Raw genomic sequence first — 15,265 nt, 5'->3', positions numbered from 1 at the left:
GGCCGTACACAACGAAAGGTTATTTCAAAAAAGTAAATGTATTTTCAGAAAGCACATACTTTACTCTATTTTTCGACATAGTTGCCAAGAATGTTCAAACACTTATCATACCTCTCAACCAATTTCAAAATACCCTCTTCATAAAAACTTGCCGCCTGCTCCGATAACCAAGAGTTCACTGCCGTTTTCACATCGTCGTCATCATTGTAACGGTTGCCACTGAGGTGTTGTTTGAGGTGGAGGAACAGATGGTAAGATCAGGACTGTAGGGTGGGTGGTCTAAAACTTCCCAGCCAAAACTGTCCAACAAATCGCGGGTCTGACCTGCAGTGTGAGGTCTTGCATTGTCATGGAGAAGAACAATACCCTTTGTCAGCATGCCGCGTCGTTTGTTTTGAATCTCTCTGCTTAGCTTTCACAGTGTTTGGCAGTATGCTTCTGCAATGATAGTGGTTCCTCGTTGCATGAAGTCGACCAACAAAACACCATGCCTATTCCAAAACACCGACCCTATGATTTTGCGCTGGGACAGAGTTAGTTTAGCCTTTACCTTTACAGGCGAGTGTGTGTGTCTCCATTCCATGCTCTGTTGCTTCGATTCGGGCGTGATATGCGAAACCCATGTTTCGTCTCCAGTTACGATCTGACTCAAGAAGCCGTCACCTTCTTCGTGATAACGAGTCAAGAACTTCATGGCACACTCAAATCTTTGGTTTTTGTGGTCCTCTTTAGGAGTTTCGGGACCCAACGGGAGCACAGTTTCCTAAACTTTAGGTGTTCAGAAACAATTTTGTAAAGCACTGATCTCGACACATCAGGAAATTCGTTTGAGAGACCTGTTATTGTGAAGCGCCTGTTCTCACGAACTCTCGCTTCAACTGAAGCCACCAAATCGTCTGTAATCGAAGAAGGGTGACCGGAGCTGTCCTCATCATGGACGTTGTCACGGCCATTTTTGAATTCTCGTACCCACTTACGCACTTTGCTGCACTCATAACAGTATCACCGTACACTTCGCAAATCTGTCGATGAATTTCTGCACCAGACAGGTTACTTGCTGACAAAAACCGTATCACTGAGCGAACCTCACACGCGGCGGGCGACTTGATAGTCTTAAACATTGCGAAAGCACAGAACACAACCGTACAGGTCAGCTACAGAGTTGAAACTGAGCACAGTTGTTCCCGAGGCATGCCGATACACAACGCACACGCTAGTTGCGGTATGCGCGCGAACTACTAGTGTCTACAACAAAACAGACCTTACTTAAAAAACTCGCCTCGTATTTAGTACTCAAAGTCTCTTTGTTTGTTTATGAAAATATTGAAAAAAAATGAAATGAAATCTTTAAGTTTTACGTCCCACGGTTATGCCGGTTAGGCTAAATGGAACGGTGATAATGAGAAATGAATGAAATGGTGGAATGAAGAAAGTGGGAGGAAACGGGAGAATCCCGAGAAAACCCACGAGCACGGTGTTTGTCCACCACAAAGTCCACACGGCGCGAGCTGGGATCAAACCAGGGACCCCAAGCACCGGAGGTCAACGCTCTACCACTGAGCCACCGCGCCCCCTATATGAAAATATTGAATTTGTATAATTCTATCATGATTAACTGTAATAGCTACTTAATCTTTTGTTGTTTTTTGTGTACTAATTTTCCGAGGGAAGCCCCCGGCACTTTCTTTCATTTGGAGGGGGTATTCCATACAAGCGAAAGCCTCAGATGGACGGCGCCCTCCCAGAGTATGTGACCGCGCCCTTTTTACATAGCCAGTCCACCCCTGTATTCAAGTCTAGGAGGTTCAGATGGTCAGGTCATTTGGCCAGAATGAAAGGAAGTAGGAACTGTTTCAAAGTTTTAACTGGAAACCCAAGACCACCTGAAAGAATACTGACAGAAACACGCGAGGTTTTGAAGATTCGATAGTTGATACGACTGAAGTCGGAATTTCTGGACTTTTGTCAGGAACAATATTTCTTTTGGTGGAAACGTCAGACAACTGGGATGCCAGATTTAGAAGAGGTGGCTGCAACAGTAGCAAAGGGCACAGAATTCTAGAAAGGGATGCTTTCTTTTAAGTGACGCTTGGCATCAGCAGCAGAGATCTTCTTAACAACCATTCGCTCTCGAATATATGTGTCTCACGTCAAAGTGTTGAACAGTGCCACAATTCGCTCAAAGAACAGCACTCGCGCTACACGACATACTGGTGTGTCTGAAGTGTTGACATTTGTAACAGCGCAGGGAACGAACCTTGAGTCAATCAGCCTTCACGTAATCCGGAAGTGTAGGCAAACTGAAAGTAAGAATCAGTGACTGACATATGAGTAGCAACAAGTTCACCTGACATCTTACTTTTGATGCGAGCTACATCTACAATACGTTGGTCAGCCAACTCAAATTTAATCTCCTCCTCGGTAGCATTTAGAAAGTCCCAACATGATAACGCAAGAGACTTTCAGTAGTCGATAGGGTTCTACCAACACGTTCACTGGTTCAATGTAGTTAACTTGAGAAGCTTCGCTGTTTGCTTCTCGTCGACCGTTTCCATAAATAAAATGTCATTTCGTAATTTCTTGATATCTAACCTGACCAGTGTTATAAATAATAACTTTATTAATAGAGTAAGGGGGCAAGCCCTTAATAGAACTCGGACGATTTGCTTCAGCGTTGGCACTATCAGCATCTTTATCGGACAAGATATCGAACAAGAACCATCATAATACTTGTGTTTTCCACACTATCTATAACTTGAGAATCTGTCTCATTTTCGTTTGGTGTGGGCTTTTTCCAAGAGGATGAGCCCGGATCCGATTTAAAGATTTTTAGTAGCCATATAAAGTTGGTATTAAATATACAAAAGGAGAAGACCGTTGCGGTGTGCAGTTATGCTATTCTACTCTCCTGGCTATCCAATAAGAACGCCCTCATCGTAAGATCATCATGGGGTCGACGCAGTCAAGCGGAATGGAGGTGAAAGAAAATCATTCCCGTTCACAGAAACTCAAGAATTGGAACTAAAAGAAACAACCTGTCGAACAGCAACAACCAAAAAGGACTACACCAGCCCACAAAAGAAGTAGTGCAGATTTTTAAATATTTTTTTTTTTACTTTTATTATCTTCTTTTACTTTTTATGTTTTAAATATTTTTTATTTTTGTTTTTATCTTTATCGAAGACTTGGACACTGGACAACAAAAACTGGACGCAAATAACAGCAAGACAGGATGGAGGGAAAACGTACGGACCATATAGTTCCTAAGATTTCCACCAGCTATTCAGGGCACCACTTCACACAGTCTTGCTGGTACGCATTCGCTTGATTCCTCCTTTCCATGGCTCTATGGGTCCATGCGTCTTAAAATCCACAAATCCATTCATCGTAAATAGTTCACAGCAAGGTTGGCATCCAAAAAGGCACTCCACATCCGAGACTTATTTTTTTTTACTGTGCTGGATCACAGGTTTTAAATGCAGGGTGACCTTCCCAGTGCAACTCCCAACCTGGAGGACCAGTGGCTGGCAGGAGTTCCGAGGAACTGAGCGATGAGCGTTCCACATCCTAACGCCGGAAAAAGTTATGGACAAATGCAAAGAGAGCATTTGCACTCGATTTGAACTTTAGGACCTGAGAAATTGGTATGATGTGTTGGATTTAACAGGTTTTAGAAGAACAATAGCTCAAAACAAGTTTAAAATTCCTGAAAAAAAATACTTCTCTCATCTTGTTTCGCTTATTAGCGTTGAGTTTCTTAATATCAAGTAAATTGGGTTTATCTCTCAATTTTAAACAGCAAGACTTTTATTGGCAAAAACATAAAAATTATCCAAATCTTTTCCTCAAGATATTCCTTATCAGAATGTTGATCTAAAGAGGCACTCTGTCTTGAATCATCTTAATTAAAAATGACTGACTTGCGAGAATACTGCAATGTTTCTCGAAGTCCTGGTAGCTCCAAAATGCTTCTTAAGAAGGGAATCACTAAGAACTTGAAGTTTAGCATAGGCGACGCCAGGATTTTGATAATGTGGGTGCAGGTAGGATGGGACAACACCTCCTAACATTGTTGCCAGAACGCTCCGCACTATTGAGCCTTAAGATCTCAAAAATAATCAGTTTTACTAAATATATATATATATATATATATATATATATATATATATATATATATATATACAGAGATATATACAGGGTGGCCCATTTTAATCTTTCCACGGAAATATCTCGAAAACGGTTGAGCATAAATGAACTGAACTAAAATCCAAATAGCAAATACCATGAGGCAAATCGAATAGTGATCTCGCAATGCCTCCAGGGCCGTTTCTTCATGGGGGCCCGGGGCATAAATTTATAATTTTAAATGGAAACATGGAGCGACTGACACCTCGTTCGATAGATCTTTAAAAACTAAAAACCGGTGTGGCAAAAGATTTTTCATATCGGTCACCGATTTAAAATGGCCGCGAAGATATGTTACCTGTACCAGATAAACGTCCAGTACCACTAATATGAAAATGGTTGAACATAAATAAACCAAACAAAAACTCAAATAGGAAAGCCGTGGGACAAATCGAATGATGTCGCGGTGCCCCCAGGGCCGCCTTTCATGGGGGCTCAGGCCCAAATTAGGAATTTTAAACGAAAATATGGGTCAATTGATACCTCGTTCGATAGATCTTCATACACTAAACAGCATTGTGGCAAAAGATTGTTCATATGGGTCACCGTTTTCAAAAATGGCCGCCAAGACATGGTGCATGTACCATATAAAACGTCCAGTACCACTCATATAAAAACGGTTGAAGATAGTAACGGATGGACAGCATAGAACTCCTATAGTAAATCACAGAGGGCATTTATCATTTCACGGCTCGAAAATGTTGCAACAGAGTAGATAATTAGAGTAAAAGTGCTATAATGCAAAGGAGGAAGTTGATTCCTAGAAAATCATCGTTCCAACGTCCTCCGTAAGTGGGTGAAGCGGGACGGGAAGGAACGGTGAAATTGCAAATGAGAACCTTAGCTTTTGCAGATTGCATCTACACAACAATTTATCTGAAATGTGTTTTTATAAGAGATAGATGTCTGTAATGGAAAAAAGTAGGTAAAATTCTTGTTAAATAGTACCTTCCATTTTGAGGCAATGGGTTGTGCAAAAATAAATCAACTGAAATGCAAAACTAATTTGTTGAACAATGCAATTTTAGAACAATATGTACAAACATTGGTTTTGATTAAAAGTCGTCTGCACAATATCGGTTCATTACAGTACCAGTCACTTGTACACCCAAGTGTTTCAGACAAACCATACCTATTGCAAGTAAAAGTGGGATTCTCATTTGACATTTTACCATTCATTCCCGCTCCATCCACTTACGGAGGCAGATCGGAAAGATAATTTTCTAACAATTAGATTTCCTCTTTAGCATTATGTCACTCATACTTTAATAATCTTTTACTCCCTTGGATTATTCTCGAGGCGTGGAATAAGAAATACCCTCTGTGATTTCCTGTACAAGTTCTATGTTGTTCATTTATCTCCAAACGTTTTCATATTAGTGGTACTGGACGTTTCATACACTACATGCACCATGTCTTGGCGGCCATTTTAAAAACGGTGATCCATATGAACAATCTTTTGCCACAACGCTGTTTAGTGTATGAGGATCTACCGAACGAGGTATCAATTGACCCATATTTTCGTTTAAAATTCCTAATTTGGGCCTGAGCCCCCATGAAAGGCGGCCCTGGGGGCACCACGACATTATTCGATTTGTCCCATGGCTTTCCTATTTGAGTTTTTGTTTGGTTCATTTATGTCAACCGTTTTCATATTAGTGATACTGGACGTTTATCTGATACAGGTAGTTTCCTCTCACTTTCTTCATTCCACCATTTCATTTATCTCTCATCATCACCGTCTCCTTTAGCCTAACCGGCATAAACGTGGGACGTAAAACTTAAAGATTTCATTTCACTTTTCTGATACAGGTAACATATCTTGGCGGCCATTTTGAATACGGTGAACGATATGAAAACTCTTTTGGCACATCGGTTTTTATTTTTTAAAGATCTATCGAACGAGGTGTCAGTCGCCCCATGTTTTCATTTAAAATTTTAAAGTTAGGTCCCGGGCCCCCTTGAGGAGCGGCCCTGGGGGCACTGCGACATCACTATCCGATTTGCCCCATGGTATTTGCTACATGTTCAACCGTTTTCGAGATATTTCCAAGGAAAGATTGAAATGGGCCACCCTGGATATATATATATATATATATATATATATATATATATATATATATATATATATATATATATATATATATATATATATATATATATATATCAGGGGTGCCCACAAGGGGGGGCTATGATGCAAACTGCGTCATTGAAATATTTGGGGGGGTTAAAATCTATATAAATGTTTGATGAGGGGGGTAAAATTAATCGAAAAGATTTTTTTTTCATGGAAGAACACCTACGGATAGACAATTGGGGGGTGCGTCATAGACATAAGGGGGGGTGGACACCACTATATATATATATATATATATATATATATATATATATATATATATATATATATATATATATATATAACACAGTATGATAGCAAGTAACTTATGAGACACTTAAGAAGTCACTCAAATATATCCAAACATAGGAAACAAGAAATATGCAAAACAGAAAGGATTATTGTAGGCAATCTGAAAATCGAAGTTACTGCACCCACTGCACCCACTGTGGCGCCGCCTATGGAGTTTAGCATAACAGCCAACTTTGAAGCCATTTTTTTTACTTGAATATAATGGGTGCTAAGAGGATACCGTTTTAGTCATGTCATATACCTAGGTATAGCAGGCATCGCAGGCATCTCAGAACACATTTAAACAAACAAGCAAAGAATGGATTTAACGGGGTTGAGCATGAAAGAAGATCTCATTTGGAATCTCATTTTTTAAAATTCGCATTGTAAAATTGTTTCCATTAAACTAATTTGAAAGAACAGAATGTTGAAGAAAACTTTAACTATACTTTACTATAACGTCTGCAAATGTATTAGCTAATTTTACGTTGCAGCTATGGGCACGAATCCACTAGGTAATATAGAAAATCTAAAATATGTCTTCCCAAGTTCAACCTACACCAATTATTATTTTATTTCACTGTAGTATCACACACTACTGCAGCTGAAAAAGAAAAACTGTGAATAATCTTACAAAATAGAACATGATATAGTTTAAGGTAGAATAGGCCATAGTTCTACGCAATGTTACACCATTAAACTAAAATGTTATATTATACGGTATTACAACGATATTTAGAATTTCTGATACAAGAAATAATATGCTAAATACTCTCATCTTAAACAAATTTATCAGTAATTATAGGAAAGATTACCCTACACGATTTTAACTTCTAGTGTAGTATCAGTGAATTATATTAACTTCTCGTACACCGGTAGTCAATTGATGTATTTAACAATAATACTCTACTATAATTGATATGTTTTAAGCATTTCTTAGTGTCCGAAAATTTGAATTTTTAACGTTTCCTATGCTTTTCTTTGACACCAATCACCAAACACTTGTAATCACTAGAAACAATTTCCTATCGCACTCTTATTTGTTATTTATACATAGCAACACACCTTTCTACCAATTCATTTCTTCTCCTTCCTTTCTTCTTTCATAATATCAATTGAGGTTTAAACCTTCAGATGCAGACCTAGGTCTCAGTCATTTATATCTCTAAGAAGTTATGTTCTTAATAATTATTTTCAAGAGTAGTAATTAAAAATTGATTAAAGAAATGATGGATGATACTACAATTTGTAAATGAGAATGCAGTTCTATTTTGTGCAAGCATACGTAAAATTGACAGAAGAAATGTAACGTTATTTTAAAAAATTGAATATGTAAGAAAGATATAGACCTATATATGGGATAAGTTCCGCAGATGGCTTGGGATGCGCACGAGTCGAGACACTTTGTAAAATTCGAGACGAGTCGAGACAAACGTATTTCTCGAGTCGAGTCGAAACTGTTCGTAAAAATCTAGACTCGACTCGAATGTCTCGATAATCCTTCTGTAATTTTTAACATTATTTTGAAGAAGGTATTTACTCAGAAACAACCTTGAAAACAATTCCAACATTTATTACTTTAGAAAGGTACAGAACGCATAAACTTAATAGTTGATCTTTGAGATCAAGATTTAATTTTCAGCTCAATTCAGTTAACTAAAACTAATAATAAATGTCATGATATTTGGCATTTTTCGACAAGATAATGCACCATATCACAAGGCCAGCAGTGTGATGGAGTGGTTCGAGGAACACAGGACGAGTTCCAAGTGATGTGCTGGTCCCGTATCTCGCCGGATCTGAAGCCAATCGAACACATCTGGGATGTGATTGAACGTGACGTCAGAGCACATCGCTCCCCTCCCCGGAAATTACGGGAATTAGGTGACCTGTGTGTGTACATGTGGTGCCAAATCTCTCCAGCGACCTACCAAGGACCATTACGTGCATGCCAAGACGCGTCGTCGTTGTTATCCGTGCCAAAGGTGGACACACTGTCAATTAGGTATGTAGTCATAATGTTCTGACTGATGTGTGCGTATATTTTAACTCGTATATTTTGTCTCGACTCGAATTTCGAGATGTCTCATCTCGAATTCAAGTCGAGTCGAGGCAGGAACACATTTTCGAGTCGAGACAGAAACACATTTTCGAGTCGAGACATTTTCTCGAGACAAGTCGAGACAGGCTGAAATCTCGGTTAAATTCGACTCATGTACATCTCTAGTGTAGCTTGATTAGTAAGGGAGAAAATCAAAGTTAAATTCTCGACTTTATGAGTTCGCGGATTGATGCGATATGAGGTGGACAGGTAGTAGAGCATAATATGAAAATGTTTTAAACCTACTGTTATTAACTAACGTAGGATGTGTATGCTCCTGTTGTAGAAGGAAATACATAAATGTAGAGCGGCAACTAGTAAGAGGGAAGGTGCATCTGCGAGCAATGTAGGGAAATGTGGCAAAATTTTGGATGGTATCTCTTGATATGGAGCATAAATTTCTACAATCCACAGAAGAAGCTGTTTTTTAAATGATTTTGCAATAGGATTATAAAAGTAATAAAAAAATATTGGGATGTTACACATTAAATGCATAATACGAAATGGAAAGTACCATCCCAGGGAGAAGTACCACATCATACTCAATAACAAGGACATGATGAAAGGAAGTTATAAGTGAAGACAGTGTGCAAAGTGATAATACAGGTGTTGCAAAGCTTTACGACATACAATGCATATGTTTCTCCTCATATATGCGTGTTCTCACCGCCGCTTCCGCGCTTGCTCTCTACGGACGCACCCCCTCGCTGCGGCTCAGGACACCCAGCTACGACCCTGCTCTGACTCGCTTAGATAGTATTCGTGCTTTCAGTGGCCACCTAGTATAAGTTAGTTCGTGCTTAATGCACTGTAGTTCTTATGCCCTACATCCACACGAACTTTTAGCAGCAGTTTCTAAGCTATATCCTCCGCAGTAAGAATGATTCATTGTTTCAGTAATTTCTTAGTGCGTAGTTTGCAACACTTTACAAATTGAAAGTACTAATTTTGCGCAGTAATACTATATAGATGCATGCATGTAGGAAGAGCAAAAGAAGCATGAAAATAAATATTTGTGATTGACAATGAATAGTGAAGGCCTGAAACGAAACAGGTGTAATTGTAGGTAAGGTATATTAAAATAGGAACAGATACTGTAAATAGTACAAAGGTCAACAAGTACTTTTTTACATGAACGAGAAGGGATTTGCTTCATTAGGTTTAGCATCCTTCCACAGGAATTTTAAATTAGCATGAATCCTGTATTTAATAAGTCAAATAACTGTTGTTTCTATTCTCATTAAAATTTTCAGTTTGTTGTGTAGTTTAACGAATATCATTGATAATGATTTGAACTTAATTAATTTCAGCCAGTCTAACTGATTCGCCGCCAATATTTTTACAATGTGCAGCGTTAATTTCAGTATCTATGGGGTTGATTAAATTACGACTTGCGTGATCGCAACGCGTCTGTGCGATCAATTTCCGAAAAGGAACGGCGTCAATCGTAAGAGTTTGCGATTTTGAAACTAAATTTATCATATTGAAAGTCTTGAATCCGAATTATAGAACAATATTTCTGAATAAACATGCAGTTTGGTGATTTTTTCTTTTTCAGAGAGCAGGCAAAATTATGCAGAACCACAAACTTTCATTTGGAATTTGACTAACATAGGTATGTTAATTCCACGCAAAGTAAAATCGCAAAAACGTCATAAACGAAGAGAAAAATTTTGCGAGACACTGTGATGGCAAAGGTTCGGAATAACGATATTTAATCGGCCTCGTTGTTTGTCGTAAATTGATAGCAAAGATGCGTTGCGATCACAGAAGTCAATATTTAATTGGCCCCTATGTCTTGACATTTGCATAACATTATAATAGTTTTGTTTGACCTTCAGCCACAGACTCAGTGTTGCCAGACCAGTCAGTTGGAAAAGCAGGAGATTCGAAGATAAAAAACAGGAGAAAGCAGTAGACACATACAGTGCTGGCGTTTGAATGTAAATCCGGAAGGGGGGGACAATAAAATTTGCCATTATTAAGAGGGCAGTAGTCAAAACAAGCAATCCTGAATTCATTTCCGATGAACTACGTGAAAAGTGAAAAGTCCCGATTTATATTAGTATTATTTGATACAAACATGTGTGAAGTAAAACGTAGTGAAAGAGCAAAGTGGAGTGTGAAAATGTCTTTTCATGCACGTAGCGATAACGTAGCTATATTGTGCAGTCACACGTGACCGTGGTGTAAGACGATTTCTTGCTGACGATCGCGGAGAAACGATCTAAGCCACTATTCCAGCCCAAGTTCCAATTTAAACAACACGTATTCTCTATTCCATGAATACATGTGCAGTTTGTATATAAAGGATGCCGCCTTCTATGTGTGGGGGCTAGTGCCATAAATAAGTCATCGTCCGCGAGAACTTGTGGAAAACACCCCCGATAACTAAATGGCCAACCAGAACCCTCATTTCCTGCATTTGACAACCGCTCGTCAGGTCCACGTGGAGTGCTTAGTTGCCACAGTTCCAACCGCTGTCCTTTCAGTCAGTGTTTAGAAGATTGCTGTTCAACATATATAGTTTTCTTATATATATACTCTATATTATATTCGATTGTAACAAGATGTGGAGACCCTGGGAGCAAAGTTCAGCGAATGAACTTGTAAATAACATGCAGCAAGGTGATCAGACATTGCAACCCCGCACATGCGGTCAAAAGAGGGTTGGAGGGAGGAAGGAATACTGTTGTAAAATCCAGCAGGGGAAGTTCAAACAATTTGCCGAACTGCACATCTATTGATGGAATACACAATACTTGTAAATCTTACAGAAAGTCATAAAAACGCTAACCATAATGCATATAGAAGATGGCATACAGTTGTATCCTTTGGATTCATATTATATACAGTAAAGCTCTATAACTATATGCTCTACAAAGCTTTGTGTATTACAACAGAGAAATTTCGTCTTTTTATGTGAGGAAACATTGACAATTCAATATTAATAATAATATATTTCTTTAACTTCTCGAAGTAAGAAAAAGCAGGAGATTGTTCACTTTTCATTTTCTTTCGCAGTAGATCAGTAGGACGTAGAAAAAGCAGGAGATCTCCTGCAAAATCAGTAGATCTGGCAACAGTGCACAGACTAGAATACGTACAGACGAACAACTTCCTATATGCGCTAATGAAATCAGTTTGGATCGTCTGCACAGCGAAAGAACCAATCAACGCTCTCGATGGGCGGAATCAGTGTCGTCGTGTGTGGATAGCGATGACATCGGTCTTGTAACGTAATGTCATGGGTTGTCATATTAACCGGAGGATTGTTTTCGCCTGCTTCGCATCTCAGTGTCATGTAGCGCAGAACGATCAGATAAGCTAATGTTCACTTCTTCTTGTACTGTCTCTGGACTGGATGTTCCTTTCCAGCTTTTTTTTTTTTTATATATATATATATATATTAATAGAATTTTCTTCCTTTTAAGAGTTCACTTTGAAAGCAGTGTTTACAACACAGAACACCACTGATAGATTTACATGGTAAATGGAGGAAATAACTAATTTGATCCTGAATCACGTATATTTAATGTGGTATACAATCAATTATTCCCTTCAGTTATCAGATATAACAGTGAAATTAAACCGTTTATCCTTAAAATAATCTAACTTCTACTATCCAATAATACGATTATATAACAAAATGGAAGAAAAATAAGAAGAAAAAGATAATCTAGTCTGTGGTTACTTCCGAAATTTTCAAGTAGGTAATTTCAGATCGCTACTGTCACCAAGTTCCAGTCTTTCGCTGAGTTTGAGGTCTGTATATTCTAGTCTGTGCCTTCAGCTTCATGAAATTCAAATTTTTCAACCTATCACATTCAAAATTTAGTTAACTTTCTTTTCCCTCTCAAATTACTGAAAATGTTCTCTTGGATTCGTAATTTTCTTAACCTTTTAGCCTGTAGAGGTTGCCTTTTCTGACTAAAAGTTTGGTGAAAGAACATGATGGATGATGGAGGGGGCCCAACTGATTGGGGGGCCCACCCTACATTTGCAGGGTAGCAGGGTGGGCCAGTCCACCCCCGACTTTCATCAAACAATTGATAGAAAACGGCTGAATATGATTATATATTCATTCATTGTTTCCCCCCCCATATATTTTCTTGAAGTCGGCGCCTATTATTGATACTATGCATAAGTTTACTTCTTTGATTTGTTTCCTTGGTTCACCTGAATATCTAATAATAATACATGTAACACAAGTTTTAGTCATTTGGGCACAGATGTCGAGAAAACTGATTACACTCTACTAAAAGAGTGCCCTAACATTGTTATTAAAATTAGTAAAATTTATTTATTTCTATTGTTTTTATCTGATTATCTAATTGTCCGTCAGTTTCACTACAATGTTCAGACAAACAGTCGTCCCATTGCATAACATTACAAAATATCTACTATTACTTGTTCTTCAGGTCTGTCACAATACCAGGGCCGTAACTTGTAGCGGGCAGGGGGCAACTGACCTCCCTGAAAAGCTTCCCGGCGCTTGAGGGGGGGCATTTTAAGACAAAATTTTCTTACTCCATATAGCCTACGATACGAACATGAAATTATAAATGAAGCATTAAATAGGTTCACTACATTACATAAACAAAACAATACACAAAAGGTAAATAAAACAAAAATGAGTCGTGGGCCCATTTCAGTAAAAAAAAGTCTACTATTAGAGGCCCTAGAAATAATATTTATTCGTATGGCTTTGAAATTTGTCAATGTTGCCCCCTTAATTAATTCGTCATGTATGGGACGAGCCCAGGGACGTAACTACCGGCCCCGCAGACCTTGTCGTGCGGGATGGCCCATAAAGAGTAAGAGAAAGATGTAAATAGAGGGCCCAAGAATTAGATAAATAACTCTTTCTAGGGGGCCCAAATACACGTATTAATGCTTCCCCCCAGAAAAAATCTAAGTTACGATGCTGCACAATACAGTGGATTTCAATTACATATGCTTGGTGTATTTATAACAGGAAGTCTTAAAACCGGACTCGTTTTTTGAAAGCGATATTAGTTTAGGCTCTGATATCTCACACAATCACTATTTTTGTAAGTAAAATGTTTGTTGAGTTGAGTGTGCACTGAAGGTCTTTAAACAATAACCTGATTTAAGTTAAGCTTTGTTGGTGCAATACTTAAATATTGTCCTGCCTGAGGATTGCGATTGCTTTTATTATGGTGCACATATTGTCTACACGTGTCATTACTAAAATTACTCCTCGCATGTTCTTTACTGCTAACTCTAATCCTATTGTTCTGGTTGCCTCTGGACTCTGAATGTGAACCATCGTTTCTTGAATTTCTACTATAAGGTAACCAAGAAAATTCTGTCGTTTTTTCACCCACTATCTTCGAACATAGTAGTTACCTTAGACGTACCTCGAAGATCAAAAATAGTCCCAATGAGCATCGACGACCTTCAGCCAACGATCTGGAAGGCCATGGATTCCAACGTGGTAGAACTTGGTGGGCGGTGAAGCGAAGAAGATATCAAGTGCATTTTCCACCTCTACTAGGGATTTGAACTGGCGTTCTCTAAGCTGATTGTTCAAGAAACGGAACAAGTGATAATCGGACGGTGCATCCATGGAGTATTACGGATGGAATAGTGTTGCAAATAGCCACGTGGAGCTTAGCGTTGTCCTGTAACTGGAGAACCCCGTTGCGATTTAGAAGTGCTGGATCCAGAGTTTTGAATTTTTCTTGAATAGGCTCAACTGCCGACAGTACACAGTTGCTTTGATGTCCTGACCAACTGTTTGCAGCTCCCGATAAACGATGCCGCGCGCAGTCCACCAAACACACAGAAGGACCTTCTTCTGGTGCAGTGCTGGTTTCGGCTGTTTTGGAACCGGTGCATGGGATGTTAACCAATGATGACGGCGCCATGGAGCTTCGTACAGGATCCACTTCTCATCACATGTAAACACCCTGTCCAGAAATGGCTCCTTCCTCAGGCGAGGCATCAAAGAAACACAGATGTTTGCTCGCGTTGGCTTCTGGCCCGGAGTCAAATCATGTGGGACACATCGACCCAACTTTAAGTGCTTCCCAATTGATGGAGGTGCTGCCGAATAGTTTCTCCACTCACATTGAATTGTAGTCCCACTACCTCACATGTCTGGCCACTGTTCGCCTCAATTGCTGGATGAAGATCTTCATTTTGTACATATGCTGGTCTTCCGGCACGTGGCGCATCTTTGAGTGTTTCGTCACCGACCTTGAACTTGTTGAACCACCGCTGTCCTGCCGCGTAGTGACGACACGTATGGCTCATCAAATACCTGCCATATCTTCCGCTTCAACGGCGTTTGACCCTAGTTTGAACTCGCGTAGCATACACGATCTTATGACGCTCTGTGGAGGTCCGAAGTTCACTCTATCCTTACACAAGTTCACAGTGTAACTGAACTGTCACAACCAGGTACTGTGTTGGCCATACCGATACCAACAACTGATCTTCGCCTTATCTCCATTCGCATTCAACTCACAGTCTGAGGGCCAATCGAACACAGACTTCCACAAAAAGTGACAGAACTTTCTTGGTTACCTTTATAATAAAATAAC

The 15,265-nt window shown here is 39.2% G+C and overlaps 1 protein-coding gene across 9 annotated transcripts in view; it reads right to left on the bottom strand.

The window, feature by feature from the left end:
- LOC145662658 (transient receptor potential cation channel subfamily A member 1-like) overlaps positions 1-15,265 on the bottom strand; it is a 426,395-nt gene that overhangs the window by 282,260 nt on the left and 128,870 nt on the right. Inside the window, exon 1 of one of the 9 annotated variants that reach the window (XM_081728558.1) lies at positions 7,408-7,668. The exons of 2 other annotated variants lie outside the window; for them this stretch is intronic. The gene's annotated coding sequence lies outside the window, so the exon portion shown is untranslated. Of the gene's footprint in view, positions 1-7,407; positions 7,669-15,265 lie in introns of those variants that run through there. 6 more of the 9 variants (XM_081728501.1, XM_081728509.1, XM_081728483.1 and 3 more) reach the window with 6 other exon arrangements.

This window comes from Thermobia domestica, chromosome 1 (genome assembly GCF_964235325.1).
Source record: "Thermobia domestica chromosome 1, izTheDome1.hap1.1, whole genome shotgun sequence".
Lineage (NCBI taxonomy): Eukaryota > Metazoa > Arthropoda > Insecta > Zygentoma > Lepismatidae > Thermobia > Thermobia domestica.
This window is presented reverse-complemented; position numbering and strand designations above follow the sequence as displayed.